Genomic DNA, 19,918 nt, shown 5'->3' with positions numbered 1-19,918 from the left:
CTCGCTGCCTTGTTAATCTCTGCCTGTAGAACGTCGGAACCCGCCCCTGATCGACCAAAATCTCAGCTTTTCTACCCACTAAGATAGTCGCGTGAACTATTGAAAGCTTTCGACACCGTGCATGACCACACGAAGGCCGATAGAGGCGTCGTGAGCTTGATTGTGTAGCCAACGCACTACCGCGGAGGGGGCAGGGTACCTGCGCTAGCTCGACCTGTAACGTTGACTACTAATAAAATAAATAAAGGAAACTTACTCAAGGAATAAAGTGTACGTACCTGACAATGCAGAGGTAATCCATACGGAGTTTATTTGAGCTTAATGTGAAACAAACAGTAGACTCGATCGACGAGCGAGTGACGAGAGGAGAGTCCGCCACCAACGGAGCCACGACCGACTAGCACTGAACACATTCCCCCGCACTCTAGCCGCCTCGGTGGCTCCGGGGATTCTACTTCCGGCCGCCGAAGCGTACGGACGTACTATCATGAGCTCCGGTGGAGCGGTATCAGCGGCCCAGCAGGGCCGCGGGAACAGGATTGCTGACGCAGCATCGCAGGAGTACGAAGTTATCTTGCCTACGCTGCCTACTGGCCCGTCTGTCCAAAATACGCTTTTTTTACACGCCGACGTGCGCGCCCGGCCCTACCGTCTGGAGCACTTCCGTGATGCCCTGTCCCTCGCGGCACTTCTTCCCGAGGTGCCCGCCTTAGGGGCATACCAGTATAACCACGTCTGGGCCGTGACCTTCAAGAGCGCCGAGGGGAAGAGGAAGTTGCAGGCAGCTGAGGGCTTCAAAGTCAAGGACGGCCGTTGCGTTGTGGTAGACCCCAGCAACCAGGAGACCCGGCTCAAGCTCCACTGGCTGCTGCATCACGTCCAAGACGACGAGGTGCGTGCGGCCTTGGCGCCCTACGGGAAGGTCACAGGGGTCACCAGGGATAAGTGGCGCGTCCCGGGCTGCACCGACATGGGCTCGACGACGCGTTCGGTCTCCATTAAGCTCGGACCCGGCGTCACAGTGGAGGACCTCCCTCACCAGCTGCGCATCGCCGGCGAATTGGTGCTAGCGGTGGTTCCCGGCAGGGCGCCGCTGTGCCTCCGGTGTAAGGGCAAAGGCCACATCCGAAGAGAGTGCAGAGTGCCACGCTGCACGCTCTGCAAGCGGTTCGGCCATGGAGAGAGTCAGTGTGTCCGGACGTATGCCAGTGTCGCAGGGCCCGTGGGGGGCGACGATACCTCGGAGCACCTCATGGACGTGGTCGACGCCGAGGAAGCCGCAAGCGGGGAAGAAAACCAGCCGCCAACTCGGGCAACAATCCCCAAGCCATTGGAGGCCTGCGACGGCGGTCACGGCGAAGGTGTCAAGGCCACGTTGCCTGAGGAGCCGCCAACTCGTGACGAGCCGGACTCTAAGAACGTCGACGAGGCAGTGTCTTTTGAGACGCTGACTGCTGGAGGGGCGACCACCAAGGCCGCGGAAATAGCAGGCACCACCCCTCTAGTGCCCAAGCGAGTCCGACAACCGAGCGACGACGACGGCCAGGACTCAGGAGCTGTCCCTCCAGACTAGCCGCCCCCAAAGACGACTCTGTCGCGCAGGGGTGGCGTAAGACCCAAGCCCAACATTCCGCCAGACCGGAGGTCGCCGGCGACGCCGTCATCGCAGTAGGGAAGGCCCGCGCTCTGTAGGGCATGCGGGTTTTAGAGGGACCACGACCTGACTCCGCCGAGATGGCGTCAACCTCTGGCGATATGGACACCTCGGCCAGTCAATCCGTCCGGCCGTTGTTTCGAGACAGTGGGTCGTGTGGCGTCTCTCGACGATCCGTGGTGAGCACCGTGTGGCCCCCTTGCTCTCGCGCTGAGAGGGGCGTAAATCTTGACACAGCCCTACGCGTAGCTACGCTGAACGTTCGGGGCCTGGCGGCCAGACGCAGGCAGTATCAGGTTAGCCGCCTTTTTCTGGAGAACGACCTCGACGTAGTGGCTGTGCAAGAGACAAAAATTGAAAGCGAAGAGCAAACTCGCCGAATGGTGCAGCCCTTCAGAGCCCGTTACCACGTATGCGTATGCCGCTCTGCGGGTAGATCCGGAGGCTGCGTATTATTTTTGAGAAATTCCTTAGGAATTGTAGTAGAATCAGTAGTGGTGTGCACTACCGGCCGGTTGATTGTGTGTGATTTTTCTTTTTCGGGAAGGGAATGGAGGGTAATCTGTGTCTACGCGCCAAACAAGGAAAACGAACGTCGGATGTTCTTTGAGCGCGTTGCGTCCTATTTAAATTCAATGAAATTAGTGATTTTGTTGGGTGATTTCAATTGTGTGTGCGCTGCAGAGGACAGGGTTAGCCAGTTGCCGGTGCGTGACCAAAGTGCGTTGTTTTTGAATAATTTAGTACAAGAATGTAATTTAGAGGATGTAGGGTGGTTTCTGCCTACCGCTAATGCGCCCCAGTTTACGCATTTCCAACGAGGAAGTCACGCGAGGTTGGATAGGGTTTATGTTTCAGGGGAGCTTGTCCCACTGTGTCAGAATTTTGAAGTTCAGCATGTATCTTTTAGCGACCACAGCTTGGTATTTTTTACGCTGGGAAGAAAACAAAATAAAACGCGCTTTAACTGGGATACTTGGAAATTTAACGACAAGCTTCTACAGGATGAGGAATTCGTGAACGGGGTTAAAGAAAGAATAGGTAGGCTGATTGAGGCTGGATCCGGAAGTATTGGTTCACGGTGGGACCGTTTTAAGGAAGAAGTTAAAAGCAGTGCGATTGAAAGATCGTGCATTTTGAAAAGTCGTGAAAGGCAAAAAGAAAAAGAATTACAATGTCAGCTTCATTTTTTGTTGGCTATAGAGAGCGCTGAGCCTGGAAAGTATACCAAAGAAATTCGCGAAGTAAAGAGCCAACTTGAACTTATCGACATAGATAACTACCGTGGAGCGGTGATAAGGGCGCGGGCTAACAAACTGTGGGCGGGAGAAACACCGACTAAGCGTTCTCTGAGCGATGAAAAAAGATACGCCGCACGAAATGAAATAAGTGCCATCCAGTACGGCAAGGAAGTTACTCGAGAGGAAAAAATAATTAAACGCGCCTTCACTGAATATTACCGTGGTCTTTTAGGACGCAAGATAAGCGTAGAGGAGGGTTTTAAAGCAGAGTTTTTAACACTAATGCCTAAATTAGATGACGAGGTTAAGGCAAGCCTTGAAGTACCGATTAGTCTGCAGGAAATTAAAAGAGCTATTGATGACCTAAGTTCAGGAAAGTCTCCTGGACCCGACGGGTTGGGAGCAGCTTTTTATAAGGCCCTTAAAGACGGTATGGTGGAAGCTCTGCACCGAGTGATATTGGCCGCGTACGAGGTAAAAGAGACCCCGCTATCTTTTCGGAGAACCCATACCGTTTTGATCCCTAAAAGTGACGATCCCGCACAACTTTTGTCGGTAAAGTCTTACCGCCCAATAAGTTTGGCCAATGTCGATTACAAGATTTTTATGAAAGTTTTGGCAAAACGATTGCAAAGTGTCATAACAACTATTGTTGGGCCTCATCAGACATGCGGCATCAAAGGGCGCATGATCTTCACCAACATTCACGTCGCCAGAAGTATTTTAGAGTGCTGCGATGCTTTCGGAAGTCATGTGGCTATGCTACAGCTCGATTTGGAAAAGGCATTTGATCGGGTAGCTCATGACATCCTTTTCTCTCTTGGAACACGTGAATGTTGGTGCAGTCATTTTAGAAGGGGTAAAAATGTCGTACGCAAAGTGTTGCACGAGCCTTATCATCAATAAGTTAAGTGAGTGAAAGTTTTGAAGTCAAATCCTCGGTCAGGCAAGGGTGCCCATTATCCCCTTTGTTATTTGCAATTTATCTCGAGCCCTTTTGTTTAAAGCTTATTTATAATCAAAGAATACGTGGTTTTAGGCTGGCCGCAAGTGAGGTCAAGATTCTCTCGTACGCAGACGATATCGCTGTTTTTTGCGACGACGCTGAAAGTGTTAGCGAGGTTGTCCGTGATGCATCTTCGTTTTGCAAGTTAGCGGGAAGTGCCATAAATTGGAGCAAATGTGTAGGCTTGTGGCACGGCAACTGGGAAGCCACCCAAACTTTTATCAAAACATCCAGTTTAATGTTTCGCCGCCCAAGTATCTAGGCGTGCCCCTTGAACAATACCGAGACACTACCGAGTATTGGAGGGGGGAGGTAGAGCAATTGCGAGCTAAAACTACAAACTGGGGAGGCCGAGAATTTTCAATGTTTGCACGTTCAACAATTAGTAACTTGTTCTTGGTGGCAAAAATTTGGTACCTACTTCAAGTGCTGTGGATGTCGCGAGTGAATGTTCAGAAGTTGCATAGGGTTTTTGCCGTTTTTGTGTGGGGTTCGGGATGGGAGCGCACCAGTCGCACAAATTTATTTCGTTCGGTGCAAAGTGGTGGTTTGGGTCTGGTTCATCAGTTTCTTCGGCAGGTTGTTACTCGATTTATTTTTCTTAGAGATCAGAAGAATGTTTTCCTACGGACTGTGTTGCAAGTCAGACTGAGTGATGCCTTACCCGAATTTATCATTACCACTAGAAACATGCAGTGTGGGAGAGTACGCGGGTTTTTGTATGAAGTGGCTAAGGCATTTGATTTTTTAAAAGTGCATTTTTCTATGGAATATTTAAGCGTTGTCGCGGGGAAGCGTCTGCATAAAGATTTGGTTGATACGGTGTTGCCGACGCCATTGTACCGTTCCTTATATAGTGAGGGTCCAGGTAAGGATGTCCTTAAAAGACTTAAAAGAATGCCGGTACGGCCATCCGTAAAAACCTTTTTTTTCCAACTACACAGCGGAACGCTTCCAGTAAAGCCCTGGCTTCAGGAGAAAGGCATTTTCGTTCCCTGGTCTGTTGACTGCCTATTGTGCAGACAACCAGAAACTGTCGAACATATCTTCTTAGACTGTTGGGATGCTATTTTTTTATGGGACATTCTACAACGTACTTTAAAAAAGAGCCTGCCATTAACTGCGTACGGGATTCGCTTCCCTCCAATAGACAATGTGGGGGGACTGCCTTACGACATGTTGATGCTCTTGGGCCCCCACAGTCTATGGCGGAGTAGAATGGATGTAAGAAATGCTGAAGTGAAACCTCGTCAAGCCAGGGACTATTTTATAGAAAGTGTCATTCATTTAAAAGAGTTGTTTGGAATGCTCAGTGAACAGCCTGAATGGCTGCCTGTTCTGGAAAGGCTGGTTGTTATGAAAGAATTTTAAATCACGTACGCCTGCCGGGGACTGGCCGGCGTTATTCTTTTACCTGTCACGTTTGTAAATGTGTGTAAATATGTGGCAATAAAGAAAAAAAAAAAAAAAAGCCTCGGTGCCTCCGAGGCGAGAGCGCCGGCCTACGGATACCCAGGTTGTGGGTTCGAATCTCGGCCGAGGTGCCCGCAATATGACGGAGGCTTATTGCAGAGAAGGCGCCGAGCAACCGAGCTTTCGGTTGCACGTCAAAAGATCCGCAGGTGGTCCAAATTAATCCTCAGTCCTCCGCTGGGGCGTGCCAGATGCCCGATGCCAGATGCCCGTCGTAGGTGTGGCACGTAAAACCCCCAAATTTGACTTTTTGATTCCCCCGCACCACGGTCCACCCCACCGCTCACAACTTCGAAAGTGATAAGAGCGAACAACAAAGAGGGGGGAAAACTGGCTTTCTATAGATCCTTTTCGGAATTTTGGCAACACTGAAAAAACTTTAGCCGGAATAGTAAAACATCTAGCAACATTGGGTGATCGCCGCCATTACGCAGGGTTCGACTCGTTCGACCGGTCGGCGTGCAGCGTAGCCGCCGTAAAGTTTTGAGCTAAGGCTCGTGCGGGTGTTTTCCCGATCACCTGTTGGTGTAATGATCTATCGATACTGCCACATATAGGGTACAGAGAGGTGGAGCAGTTTTACAGGAGCCGGTCAGGCACAGACCGGTGCATGGAAAGGAGCTACAACTTCTTTGTCGAAGCATACGTGGTCCCCGCATCGATAAGGGCTAACTACTCACGGAACAGTTAGGTTCTTTTTGTTCTGTAGTGATTTTTTTCAGTAACATTCCATGATTTTAATACAGTTAATCATAGTGATCGCACTTTTAGCGTGGCCACTCCGAGCGACCCGGTACCCTGCTTCCGTCGTGAGCTTGTCGTTCGGTGACAGCCGAGAACTCGCACGTTTTGTTTTTCGTACCCCTCCGAAAAACTTACGACCGCGTACCAGTAACTGCAAAAGGTGCCTCACGAGTCACAACCTTGAGTGTTCAAGAAATCGCAATCGCAAATCTTACAGAACAACAGAAAAGGTTGTAGGGGTGGGTGGCAGGCAGCATTTTAAATTCCTTCCTCGGTAACCTTTTGAAGACTAAGAAGTTAAGTGGTTTGTGGCATTCCTCACAAAGCTACAGATTAGACTTTCCAGAAACACTGATGTATTGGGTTTACTTCACGGCGTTTGTAAACGTACCACGTTTGTTTGAACCCACTCAAAATGCGAAATTGCAAAAAAGTTTCTTCATCAAGGGTTACTGCTACCGAAGCAAGAAGAAGACCCAAGAACAACATACAATGTGTTCAGGAATAACAACCGTTGAACAGAAAAACAACTGTTGAACATGCTCTAAACACAAACTCTTTGGCTGCATTTAAAAAAAATTCCAAACTGATTAGTAGCGTAACGTCCCTAAACGTCTAGCGGTATGGCCTTGGCACTTTGTTCAGGCCACCACTCCAAAAGTTGCCCCGATCGCAAGGCGGGTTCGAGTGATCTTCAGATTCGGTGTACACTGCATTTAGTCCGTACACCCCCTCCACCCGACGTCTGTTTTCTGGAAAACTCTTTACCGGCGTGAGTAAAGGAAACGAACTTGCGGAAGAAGTAATCATGCATCTACATGCCAAACAAGTACCTAAAATGGCCTCGGTTGCAGTGAAGAAGCACTGAAGGAGGGAGCCGCTCGCGCATGCGAGCCGCGCACTGAACCGCGGCCATACCTCTCTAGTTAAAGACGGGGCGCGACACACGGCGACACTACTACAACATATAATCGTTGGCGATGCTTCGGCTTGCGGATGATAAGAGCGTTTTCTTGTCTAACCCGCGAAAGTTTTGTAAACAACACGAGGACTCGGGTTTTCTTTTTGAACACTTTAGAACTTTTCTGACACGTACCTTTTTTCCGTCTCCGTCAACGTATCCATCCTGCGTACACAAAAGTACGCAGCAATACGATGGCATACTGATGCGGCCCGCGCAGACTTGGACTCAAAGTGTAAGCAGCACCGTTGTAGGCGGTTCTGGCGGGACCCCTGCGTGATGGCGGCGGACCTAGTTGCAGTCGCGTGCAACAGGTGGCGCTCTACTCCGAAAGGGGTCTATCCCGAAAACAAGGTCAGCTACTCATGCGGGTAGGGTCCACTGCGAAGAAAAGGCCGGGGCATCCTGTTCTGAGTCAGCAAGGTGTGCCTAGCCGGGCTTTGCTTGTGGGCGAAGACGAGGGAATCACAGGCGAGTTTGGCGGGTCCTTGCTTCAATTTTTCCTGCCTGAACTGGTGATGCGTGCGAACATCCCGGAGAAAAATATGCCGAATGCCAAAATAGCAAAAGTTTCGCTATGGATCTTGAATTAAAGTGGATCTTGGATTGTAAAACAGGGTTGCCAAACGCAAGTCTCAAAAGATCACGCATGATCACCGAGAAACCGCCAACCGCCCTCGGTGTGTCTGAACGGGGTCGCACGCGAACCGCAACCTTTCGCGAAGCGATTGCGGATGCGGTGCGCGAGCAACCCCGAGAGGCGGTTGGCGAGGAGGCGTTTGGCGGTTTCTCGGCGATCACGCGCGATCTTTTCAGACTTGCATTTCGCAACCCTGTTTTACCATCTAAAATCCACTTCAATCCCGAATCCAAAGCGAAAATATTTCTTTTTTCGCACTCTGAAGATGTTTCTTCGGGATGTTCGCACGCATCACGAGTTCAGCCAACGAAAAAAAGACTCATGAACCCGCCAAACTTTCCTGCAATTTCCTCGACTTCGCCCACAAGCAGGGCCCAGCTAGGCGCGTTTTGCTGACCCACAAGAGGATGTCCCCGACCTTTTTCTTCGAAGTGGACCCTTCCCGCGCATATAGGCTGACCTTGTTTTCGGGTTAGGGGGCCAGTTTTCCCCCCTCGTTGTTGCTCGCTTTTATCATTTTCGAAGTTGTGAGCGGTGGGGTGGACCGTGGTGCGGGGGAATTTGTTCGGTGCTAGCCGGTCGTGGCTGCGTTGGTGGCAGACTCTCCTGTCGTCACCTGCATGTCGATCGAGCCTACTGTTTGTTTAGTATTAGGCTGAAATAAACGCCGTATGGATTACCTCTGCATCGTCTGGTACGTACATATTATTCCTTGAGCATGTTCCCTTTGTTTCTTTTGTTAGTAGTAAACGTTGCAGGTCGAGCTAGCGCAGGTACCCTGCCCGCTCCGCGGTAGTGCGTTGGTTACGCGATCTGGCTCACGACGTCTCTATCGGCCTTCGTGGTGGTCATGCGCGGTGTCGACAGATTTCAATAGTTCACGCGACTATCTTTGTGGGTACAAAAGCTGACATTTCGGTCGATCAGGGGGAGTTCTACGGGCAGAGACTAAGAAGACAGCGAGCTTCGTGCTGTGGCACTCGGTATAATAAAGAAACTCTTACCCGAACCAAATCACCGGTGTGAAGCCCGTTAAGATTACGAATCAATTCTTTTAGCGGCAGATTGAAGTGACGGACGTGAACATCCCGTTTCTCTATTGATTTGTCTGCTGTGACGCTAGGACTACAGCACCTTGGACGCCTCACCAGTGGCAGGTGCCATCTCGTTTCGAAAGTCACTGACGTCACATCAGCGTCGCGTTGTGATTGGTTGCCGCCTTGCGGTTCGTGAAAGCGGTTGTTATAAATCGGTCCCAAAGCGGTTATCGAAAACGCGCTCCATTCAACCGCTCGATCCTAGCCGCTTTGCGGTTGAGAACGCGCGGATCCGCTTCGCGTTTGCGAATTTGTTTCCAGTGTGAACACGTCATGAAGCATGTGCTGGATAGGCTGTATAAAGCGGGCGGCCAGGGCGGCTTGCATTGCATTTGCTGCGCGATTAAACACTAATTCGGCATGACACTTCGTTGGCCACAGACAACAGCAAACAAGGGCTAAAAATCAGTTGAGAACGGGAGCCACTTCGCGCTGCCATATTTCTTTAACAGCTAAACCGCACGCCAAACCTGCTCGCGAAGGCCTTCGGAACGCTCGTAACCGGTCGGATCCTCGACCCCGTATACGACCGCAGTGCCGCCGTATACATCCGGGACCTTTCTACGCTCGCCGCTTGTCGGTGTCTGATCCCACTACCCCTTTTTTAGTATGCGCCGCCTTTTCCACCGCTTGGTGGCGGGTATGTCAACGGGTCCTTTCTAGTTTCCGTATTTTATGAACAGCATTTGTTTCTTTTCTGATTTAGAATGGAGAACAAAAACTACTTTCACGAATAATTGAAACGGTTCGCGCCACTTATATTTTGTATTTCGACTAAAAAGGAGCTTATAGCGGCTCTGACAAGTAGTAAGGCGAGCACCAAAGGCTTCACACATCGCGCATTTTCGTGACCCCGGGTCGTCCCCGTAGGTGCAGGAGGTTTCCGCGTCACCCGGTTAAAATATGCCGCACTGATATTTAGTTACTCTCCCCGTGCCCGATGGCTTGCCCGAACCCCAAGAGATGTGGAAACCGCAAAACAGGTAGACGCTTAAATATGATTGCAGGGCCACTTTAAGTGTTAAAGTCACTTGAGCGTTTGCATAAAAGCGCCGGGGAACTAATATCCTGTATAGTGAAAAGAGTCATGTATACCCTGAACAAGCAACTTTATATTTGAAACTATATATGACCTTACACCAAAACACTTAATTCGGTGTAAGGAGAAAAGAGATACACACCCATTGAAATGTTCTTATTTGTTTGGTAGATAGGTTTTTAATTTTAAAAAAAACGGATATTCCAGCCAACATCGCTGTGGTGGACTCAAATTTATAATATGTATTTCTATTATAGCAATATTTCTCTACTATCTGCTATATCAGAGACCAATTCAAACATCACCAAGTGGGGAACCTATCCCTACGTCTTATTACTATCCTGATGCCTAAAACAATTGTTTCGTGTGCCTGCGATAAGAATTGCGACTAGAGAACTCACATAAAAATGATTTTGACTAGATAAAAAAAAAACAAAAAACGCTACAGAAGCACCTGTTGAGCTCGATTTGTGTAAGCCTAAACTAAAACATACCCCAGGCGGTAAAGTTTTGCGCCACGTGACGTTTGACTGTTTTCAGAGAGTCAGCATCATGCGGACCAATTGAATGTCACATGTAATGAGATTCTGGGCGGCCTGCAGCATGTTTTTATTGTGAACTTAAAGTGACTATAGTCAGAGGAAACCATAAGATAATGACTTGTTGTTCTAGGCCCATCGTTTTTGCTTCCTTTATTATCCTCGGATATTCTACTTTTATGAGTAAAAATCCAAATAATATTCTGAGTTAAAGTGGAGTCTTACTGACTCGCGTTGTTTGAAAAGTTGTAAGTTTACGCAATATCCGCAATCTTCATGAGGCTATCCCTCGGGACAACAGCACTTTCTACGTATCTCAGATTCGATTTGCAATAGACAACACTAAAAAGCGCGATTTTCCCGTTTGGACCTACCGAAGCAAGCGCGAGTTTAAAGAAAGGCGCCGCAAAAACAAGCGAAGAACGTCAGCGGAGGTGCGTTTACCGCGGCCTGCTCAGCCTGACCACGGTAATCGACCGAAATTTCGATGTTGGAGGAACATCTAATGTAGCCGATGTCTGACGGCCCATGCTGCAGGTGGGTCCAAAACTAAAAGTTACACCATACAGTGTGAAACGGGATTATTGACTGTGAATGTTTTCTGATCGCCTGCAGCCATGTTCTGGACATATTTCCTGTAATTTCAGGGGATATTTGTAAAATATCCATTTATAGAATTTTTATATGTATTTGTTTTTGGTTTGCCAATTTTCGTTGTCGTCACAGTTTTTTTTTTTTTGTGAAGACAATCCAGAGTACTTTTTATTTATTATCTTTAGGATACGAAAAGTGTCGATATCTATTTGGAATACATTGTCTTAGTTATATATTTGTAAATTTTAACTAACATTTAAAAGGCTTCTGAAAAGAAGGCTTTGTGATGTTCATTTTTCTTGATTAAATTAAAAGTTTGTACATGACGTGTGCTTAAATAATGGCACATTAAACTTTAAGGGAAACATAACGTTAAACATTTGATTTAAAACCCCGAGACTGGGACGAGAAGAGACGGACAAACAAAAAGTCGCAAACACAGCAAAAAGTCCCTTCTCGTCCCAGTGTAGCGGTTTTTAGCCAAATATTTAACCACCACCAGCTCGTTTGCGCCCTAACCCTTTGTTCACAAACGTACTATGTTATTGCACCATGCTTGTTATAAAAGATTAGCGCACATGGAAGTCCACTCAAAATGCTTTTTCTATGTAGATGTTCCTGCCCGTGAGCACAAAACTATAAAAGCTACATTTAAATGTAAACATTTTCGACGGACATCCGTCTGGTTAGGAATGATTAATAAATCTTCAACTTAGAAACTCTAACCAAGCTTTATTAAAAAGCAAAAATCCCGACGTTTCGGAACCAACTCGGTCCCTTGATCACGGGTGACTGTTTTTGTCCCGCGGAACGGCCTGCCCACGAACCCGAACACCCCCGGGTGTTTTCTGGATTATCCCTCTTAACCCCGAAACGTAGCTGCTGGGAAGGGTCCCCGTCGACCGGTTTATGTTGCCACGTGTGCATGTTGCCACGTGTCCGGTTTATGTTGCCACGTGTCCAACCATCTCCACCGACTGCTGTCGCCTTTAACCGGGAAGACCGACACGTACGTCCAAAATTCTGGACACTTCATCGAGCTCACATCGGGCCTCAAACTGCGGGACGACGAGAGCCTTGTCTCCTTCGACGTCGTGTCGCTTTTCACAAGTGTGCCTGTGCCTCTCGCAGTGTCTGTGACGCGGGAGGCCCTCTCGTCTGACACGAAACTCTCCGAAAGAACGTGCCTTGAGGTGGACGAGATTTGCCGTCTACTGGAATTCTGCCTGTCCAGCACTTATTTTTCTTTTGCTGGCCGCTTCTACAGACAAACCAGTGGTACGGCTATGGGTGCTGCGGTCTCCGTGACTGTGGCAAACCTCGTAATGGAGGCGATCGAGAGAAAAGCCCTGGACACTTTCTCCCCAGCACCCGTGTGTTTCCTGCGGTACGTTGATGACTGCTTTTGTGTTGTAAAGACCAGTGAGATCGACCGTCTCCACACACATCTCAACTCCATCGAGCCAGCGATTCAATTCACGATTGAGCACGAATCAGATGGCTGTCTCCCTTTCCTAGACGTCTGTGCAGTGAGAAAGTCCGGCCACCTGGACTTCCGTGTGTATAGGAAGCCGACACACACAGGCCGATACCTGGACTTTTCCTCAAGCCACCCTAGGACACATAAGTCTTCCGTGGCTTCGGCACTCGTCAGACGGGCGATCACGGTCTGCACATCAGAGGAGACCCTTCGAAAAGAGATCGAAACGATCAAACAAGACCTGCGGAAGAATGGCTACCCAGCTGGATTTGTAAAAAGCACGATCAAAAAAATTCGACGCACCCCTTCAACCCAAGACGCCCCCCCCTCCCTCCACCCGCGTGTGTGTACCCTACATCAAGGGCACAAGCGAGGTTCTCGCCCGAGTACTGCGACAGTACGGCATAGCGGTATCACACAAGCCAGTCTCGACCATCGGCGGCCTTCTCCCCCTGCCAAAGGATCGCCCCCCGAGGGAGAGGGCACAGGGACTGGTTTATAAAATTCCCTGCGGTGACTGCCCCGCGTCGTACGTTGGGGAAACGAAAAACTATCCAGAGCGCCTGCGGCGCCACCGCTACGACATCGCGAAGAAAAATGTGGAGGGAAGCGCGCTGGCCGAACACGTCGAGAAGACGAACCACTCCATCGACCTTGACAACAGCTCCATCCTCGGAACGGAGAAAAACTGGCGGAGGCGCCTCCTGTTGGAGTCGTGGCACATTCAATGCACACGTGGCAACATAAACCGGTCGACGGGGACCCTTCCCAGCAGCTACGTTTCGGGGTTAAGAGGGATAATCCAGAAAACACCCGGGGGTGTTCGGGTTCGTGGGCAGGCCGTTCCGCGGGACAAAAACAGTCACCCGTGATCAAGGGACCGAGTTGGTTCCGAAACGTCGGGATTTTTGCTTTTTAATAAAGCTTGGTTAGAGTTTCTAAGTTGAAGATTTATTAAAGCTACATTAAAACTAATATCTGTTTTAAAAGGAGTAGACACAACTTTATAAGTAGCTAAAGCTCAATTACCTTAGAGCGAGTATTAGAAAAAGTGTCCGCGACCTCCATCTTCGATTGAGATAAATTTGTTGGAATTAAAATTAAACCCTTATGTACAGATACGGTTCACCTGATTATCTCCTTTCTTCTCGCAAGAAAACAAAGGAAAAACTCCTAAACAATGCAACTACTCCATGGACAATAGATATATTAATATGTTATTTGTGCAGTAACCATATCAATTATAATGCAATTAAATGCAAAGGGGCAAGCGAGCTGGACAATAATGATGAAAATAATCCCTGGAGAAGGGGAACAAGAGGGACATATCAACTTCCTTAAATTTTATTATGTGTATACATATGGGTTCTTACCAAAACACTATTGACCCTAGACTGTTTGGATCTTTTGTGATGATGGCAGAGTCAGGAAGGAAACGTTTCGGATCTTGGTAGATTTTTCGTCAATACAGCTAAAAAAACAAAAAAAAAACAAAAAAAAAAAACAACTCTTTAAAGGGATACTGAACCGAAATTTCGAACTCACAAAACAAGGCTGAACAGATAGGCGGGACGATGCAAAACCCAAAAACATCACTCATACAGCGATATCTCTAACGGATCGCCATATTTTTAGAAAAGAAGCGCCCGACTAAACCCGGCCGACGAGGCCGTCAAGGCAAGGCACGTCACGATTCTTATTCCCTCTCCTCCTCACTACGTCCCGTGTCGAGCTGGTGAACCGAAGCGAGGAGGAGAGAAGCGAGGCCGCTCCCCTCATTCTCAAATTCTCCCGGAGGACAGTGATGTCAGAGGCCTCGCTTGATCGCGCCCTTCTTTTCGAAAAGTGCGGCCATCCGTTTGAGATATCGATGTACGAGCAATGTTTTGGAGTTCGTAGTGTCCAGTTCAACGCTTCTAGAGCCTTATTTCGCGAAATTCAAATTTCGGTTCAGTATCCCTTTAAAGAACAAAAATTGCCAAATTCTTTTTTATCTTGAGTATTAAACAACCTACAAGGTTTTTTAAACGTTTTCTGCTTGATTTCTGCGAATACCACAAAAGATTCACGTCATCGAAGCGCATTATTGTTTTGATCTTATTACTTGCAAGGGCTTGTTTCTTCTGCTTAGTTTAGTGCATCGCATCATACAGGTCCTTATCTAGTATTTTATGTTTCGATATGGTCATTGGACACATTTCAAAAATGTTTTTAGGGTAGCTGGCAATGCGTTCTTGATCTGGGAATATGAAATGAAACTACCCCAATCTATTGATAAATGAACTGACAAGTAAGTGTTTAATTATGCAACAGTAATCAAGTAATTAGTGAAACGCTAAAATAGGAGAGGTTTTAGAACAACACTGCTGACTCTTTTGTGTCATAAATTTTGAATACCTTAATCAAAAGAAATGTCTTGATTATCGCACTAATAGTGATACGTAATGTGTATTATAGGATATAAAAACTCACTGCTAAATTCTGTTTTCTTTGAAAGTCTATAAACAAAATCGAAAGGTGCGAGCTTACGGTGTTTCTCACCGCACTCACCTTAATTTTCCAGGCGCACTATCTGCCATTCCAAAATGATTGGGGAACAATTTTTTTTAGAAAAGCACTAGTCTTCAGTGTAAGGATGGAACGCATAAGGAACGCTATCCTATATATTTAAATAATACACAGCCTTGGGCGATCTGTCGCCTCAAACGTCTGGACTCGTGAACTTTATATTTTTGCACATCCCGAATTTTCAGTTCCCGAATCCCAAGTAATCCGACTTGGTTTTTCCAGGATTATGAGTCTTATCTGAGGCCTGGTGGTAGAGAAGTCTTCTGCAGACGTACACCTGTTGATAAAAGGAGACAACTCTTGGCGAATTTAATAATTAAACAACACAAAATTTGCACTCATCTCGTCATCGCGGTACATATCATAGAAATAGCCGTTGTTCCAGAGTAGTATGGTGCATGTGATGTACGGATGTTTAATATTTTCTACTTTTGAAAATGAAGTATTGACCATGAAATTGATTTCTAGGTGGCGTTTTGTTCAGTTTGTTTTCCTCAGAGCTCGGTGTATATCCAAAAGGCCTGTGAACTGGACTCTATTTAATTGACTCGATTGAGCGCAGGGCACATGTTTGGCATGAACGCAAACTCAACTTTCGGCTACGTCAGCTGCGCCCTGCGTAAGAATCACAAGCAAATATTTCGTGTTGTTGTTGACCCCACGAGCCTAGTTCTCAAATTCGCCTCAAGAGGGTGACAGTTGGATCGCTTCCCCAATGGACTAGAAAAACAGGGAACATAGAACGTATTTTTTGTGTGTGTTCGCTCGCTGGCAACGTTGATTGGGAAAGCATTTGAAGGACCGTTCTACCGAAGATACAACATGAGAACGGACTGTGCTTCTCAAGGTTGTCACTGTTAACAACACGGTAAATTGATCATCCACTTATCTCCAACAAAAAATAAATTAAAATATCAATGCGGAAAAACAAGGCTTGGAATGTAAACACACATTTTTATAGCATATAATGCTTCCAAATGGCATAAAATTCGTAACGTTCCGCCACGCGATGTGGTCACCTGATGTGACGTCACGGTGCCAAGACGTGTGGCACGTGATACCACGTGAGGTAAGTTCGCGTGACGTTAATTTTACTGTTAAGTTCAAATTGAAAAGTAATAAACAATATGTTATTAACTCACCTAAACGTCTTTTTAATGTTATAAAACAAATTTTAACGATTGCACTTTAAAGGGACTATTAAACGACCCTCTAACTTTTACCAAATAACTTTTACATTAAACCTTCAATGTTCACTGAACGCTAAACAGACACCCGTTTTCGTTTCTGTTTATTAACTTCTACACGAAAAATTATTGAAATATTGAGCTTTTCTTCCTCTCCAACTCACCGCAAAACAAGCCGCGGCGTAATTTTGGCGGTCGTGATGTGCTCTGTTACCGGAACCGGAAGTTCTCTCGGCAGTAGGAGGATGGGAGTGTTAGCGACAAGCTGGCGGTTTGCCGGTGGGTTTACCACAGAGTTTTACTGCGCTGATGATGCCGATGCCACCGACATATTTTCTGAATGGGCGCCTCTCATCACCTTGATAGCCATGGACACATCACAGCTAATTGAAGTTCAATTAGATAAGTTGCGCTACAGCGACAGCATGGGACTAGTCCCATACGCCGGTACGAAGCGCAGCAGGTCGTCAGCACGACAGCCGCTTCTCCGCCTTCAGCCGTTTCCGCGTTATCTCTAAAAAGAAGGGAACGCGCTGTCACTCACTGGCGTAGCAGAAAATGCAGTTTTTTTGGGGGCTCAAGCTTTATTAACTTTTATTTTGTTAGGATAAGCTCGCAAAGCAGGTAGATGAAAAAAGAAAAAAAAATGCATTACGCCGTCTTGAACGGTCACGACTTTACTGATAGTACAAATCCCGCCACACGCCTTTTCGACGATTGCAAAAGACGATATAATCTTAGCAACGATATAGCAACGTAGAAATTAATTTCGTGATAACATAGATGTTGCGAGAGTTCAGGAATGCTAACTCTAATTACTTTTCACGGATGATGAAAATGCGCCAAAATTCGAGTCCTTCATACACGACTTTAGATAAGTGCGCACCAGTAATATTGCCGCGCGCGCGGCTGCCAAGTAGGCAGCGCGGCTGTGGCCTAACGGTTATTGTGCTTGCCTCCCACGCGAAGAGCCAGGGTTCGATTCCTGGGAACGAAGTGTCTTTTATTTATTATTTCTACTTGTCCTTTTCGCAAGTTCGAGAACTTTCTTGTTTCACCGAGTTATGAATGTTCTACGCCCCGAACGTCCTAGGGCGAATGTTCCAGAAATGTTTTTTGGCACAAGTTTAACCATTAAACGATGAGTTCTTTCAGTTACCGTCGCCTCATCAATTGTCATTCGTGACAATATTTCGAACTTGAGCACACGCATGGAATGCGCAAAATAAGAAATCCGGGCGATGTTCGAGGAGACACATGCTGAGAAAGCACCACTGTAGTCGAAGTAAACAAAGACGACGGCACGAGCGTTTTTGCAGTCTTTAGGGTGCCGCCACAATATCGCCTCACGAGTAGAAGGATCTTCCTTTATAGGACGTGCTGGGTTTCAGTCAAGGATAGCTCTGTACGCGAAACGATGAGCTTCCACCATGCCTACCACGTCGACGATCACCTCCGACGCCATGTTTTTTTGTTTGTTTTTTAGCAGAACAGGAACCGCCGACCGGCGGAGGCACACTATTTCTCTAGCTTTGTTTGCCACACGATAGATGACGCATAAATAAAATTCGGCAATTTCCGTCACATCGCTAATTATTCAACAAAATGTGGATCAGAATATTCTTTAGCAAAACTTTTAAGAAACATTCGCTGGCTATTTATTGTTTATAATCCCGATGAGGGTGAGGTAGGCTCTTATCCAGTAAGCGACGTGGATTTGGCTGACGTGCCGTGGCACCGCGGATGCATCCCAGTGAAAAGGCAGAGAGCTTTCAAAAGAAAGAAGGTGTAAAAGAGTACGCTATTCTTTTAAAAGTTCTATAGCGAAAACATTTTTTGGCTTTGTATTTTTTGTGTTTTGGTTCTAATTTGCATACCTTTTATGACGTGCGGTGGATGAAATTTTTTTATTTATTTTTATTATTTATTTATTTATACTACTGGTCCTTGTTTAGGACCATTGTAGGAATGGTTACATTCATGAGGTTACAAAATAGCCATCAAACAAACAAACAAACAAACACAAGAACCAAATGACGCTATTATGTCACGAAAGGAAAAACATGCAAGTAAATACAAATAGAAACAAAATCTTCACTCAACATTGAAATGTTTTCGTACAGAATCAAGAAATTAAATTAGGGAACTAGAGCTCGTTATATCAGCGGGTAAGTTATTCCAATCTTTGAAAGTGCGAGGAAAAAATGAGTATTGGGAAACATTATTTCGCGGCAACGTCTCAATGATATAATACGGATGTTGGCTACGTGTATTGGAGCGTGCAGAAATTATATATATTTGTCCCGATTGATGTTGATAATGCCATGAAATATCTGGAAGAGCAGTATCAATATGTTAATAGTATTTTTCATGCTAACGGTTGATAATTGTGCTTTAGTAATTAACTCACTAACTGAAGCATGCCTGTTAATACCCCGTAGATGAATCGAACCGCTTATTTTTGTACCATTTCCAGCCTATTAATGTCTTTTTTTGTGTGTAAGGGTCCCATAGTACACTCGCGTATTCCAAGATAGGAAGAACAAAAGTTTTGTACGCCAATAGTTTCGTATCCGCAGCTGCCTGCCGTAATTTGCGTCTCATAACCCATAGTTTTCTAGATGCTCTATCTATAACCGCGCTGATATGTTTATCCCATTTTAAATTGTGTTATATGTAGTCCCAAATAAGTATATTCATTAACCTGCATCATTACTTGGTTATTTATGTAGTATGTGAAAAGAGAGGAGTGCTTTTTATGGGTGATAGACATAAATACAGTTTTCTCTTTGTTAAGTACCATTTGCCATTCTTTGCACCATTTTGATATTTCCTGAAGGCTATTATTTAGGATGAGGTGATCATCGGGACTTTTGATTTCATGATATAAGATGCAGTCATCAGCATACAATCCTATGTTTACTCTGATATTAGTAGGTATATCATTGATAAATGTCAAGAAAACCAGAGGCCACAAAATTGACCCCTGTGGTACCCCGGATTCTACATTTGCTATGGAAGATGCACTCTAGTTAAACATCACATACTCTCCCCTCTCTGACAGGAAATCCTGAATCCAGTTTACGATTTGATTGTTTTTTTAACATCGCACGTAATTTTATTGAAATCTTTAGATGGGAGACCTTGTCAAAGGCCTTTGAAAAGTCAAGGTAGATTACATCAACCTGGCCTCGGCGATTAATAACTGAAGAAAAACTATGCACTGTTCCTACTAACTGAGATATTGTCGAGTATCCGGCTCTAAAACCATGCTGTACATTCGATAGAAGATTATGCTCCGTGACGTAGGCAACTATATGTTCAGCAATAATATGTTCCAGTAATTTACAACTGAGACACGTCAAAGAAATGGGACGATAGTTAGCTGCTATCCGAGGGTCACCCGATTTATATATATGGGTTTAACGATTGATAGCTTCCAATCTGCAGGTAATCTCGAAGTGGCCAATTACGTTTTAAAAATGACAAACAAATGTTTTGAAACCCATTCCGTATAGCGTTTAAGAAACACATCGGGGATGTCATCCAGGCGGCTGCTCTTCTTTACATCATAGTTTAGTAATAATGACAAGATACCTGCCTGACTGATAGTAATGTTCTGAAGACCGGGTAGCTGAAATTGGACGTCGCAGTTAGGAACAATGTTGTTACCTCTTGTAAACACGGAATAAAAT

General features: G+C 46.2%; 1 pseudogene; it reads left to right on the top strand.

The window, feature by feature from the left end:
* The first annotated feature begins 487 nt into the window (after nucleotides 1-487).
* LOC115330454 lies at nucleotides 488-1,672 on the top strand (annotated as a pseudogene).
* The last annotated feature ends 18,246 nt before the right edge of the window (nucleotides 1,673-19,918 follow it).

This window comes from Ixodes scapularis, unplaced genomic scaffold (genome assembly GCF_016920785.2).
Source record: "Ixodes scapularis isolate PalLabHiFi unplaced genomic scaffold, ASM1692078v2 PGA_scaffold30__3_contigs__length_599333, whole genome shotgun sequence".
Lineage (NCBI taxonomy): Eukaryota > Metazoa > Arthropoda > Arachnida > Ixodida > Ixodidae > Ixodes > Ixodes scapularis.
The sequence above is the reverse complement of the archived record's forward strand: the minus strand, read 5'-3'. Positions and strand labels throughout refer to the sequence as shown.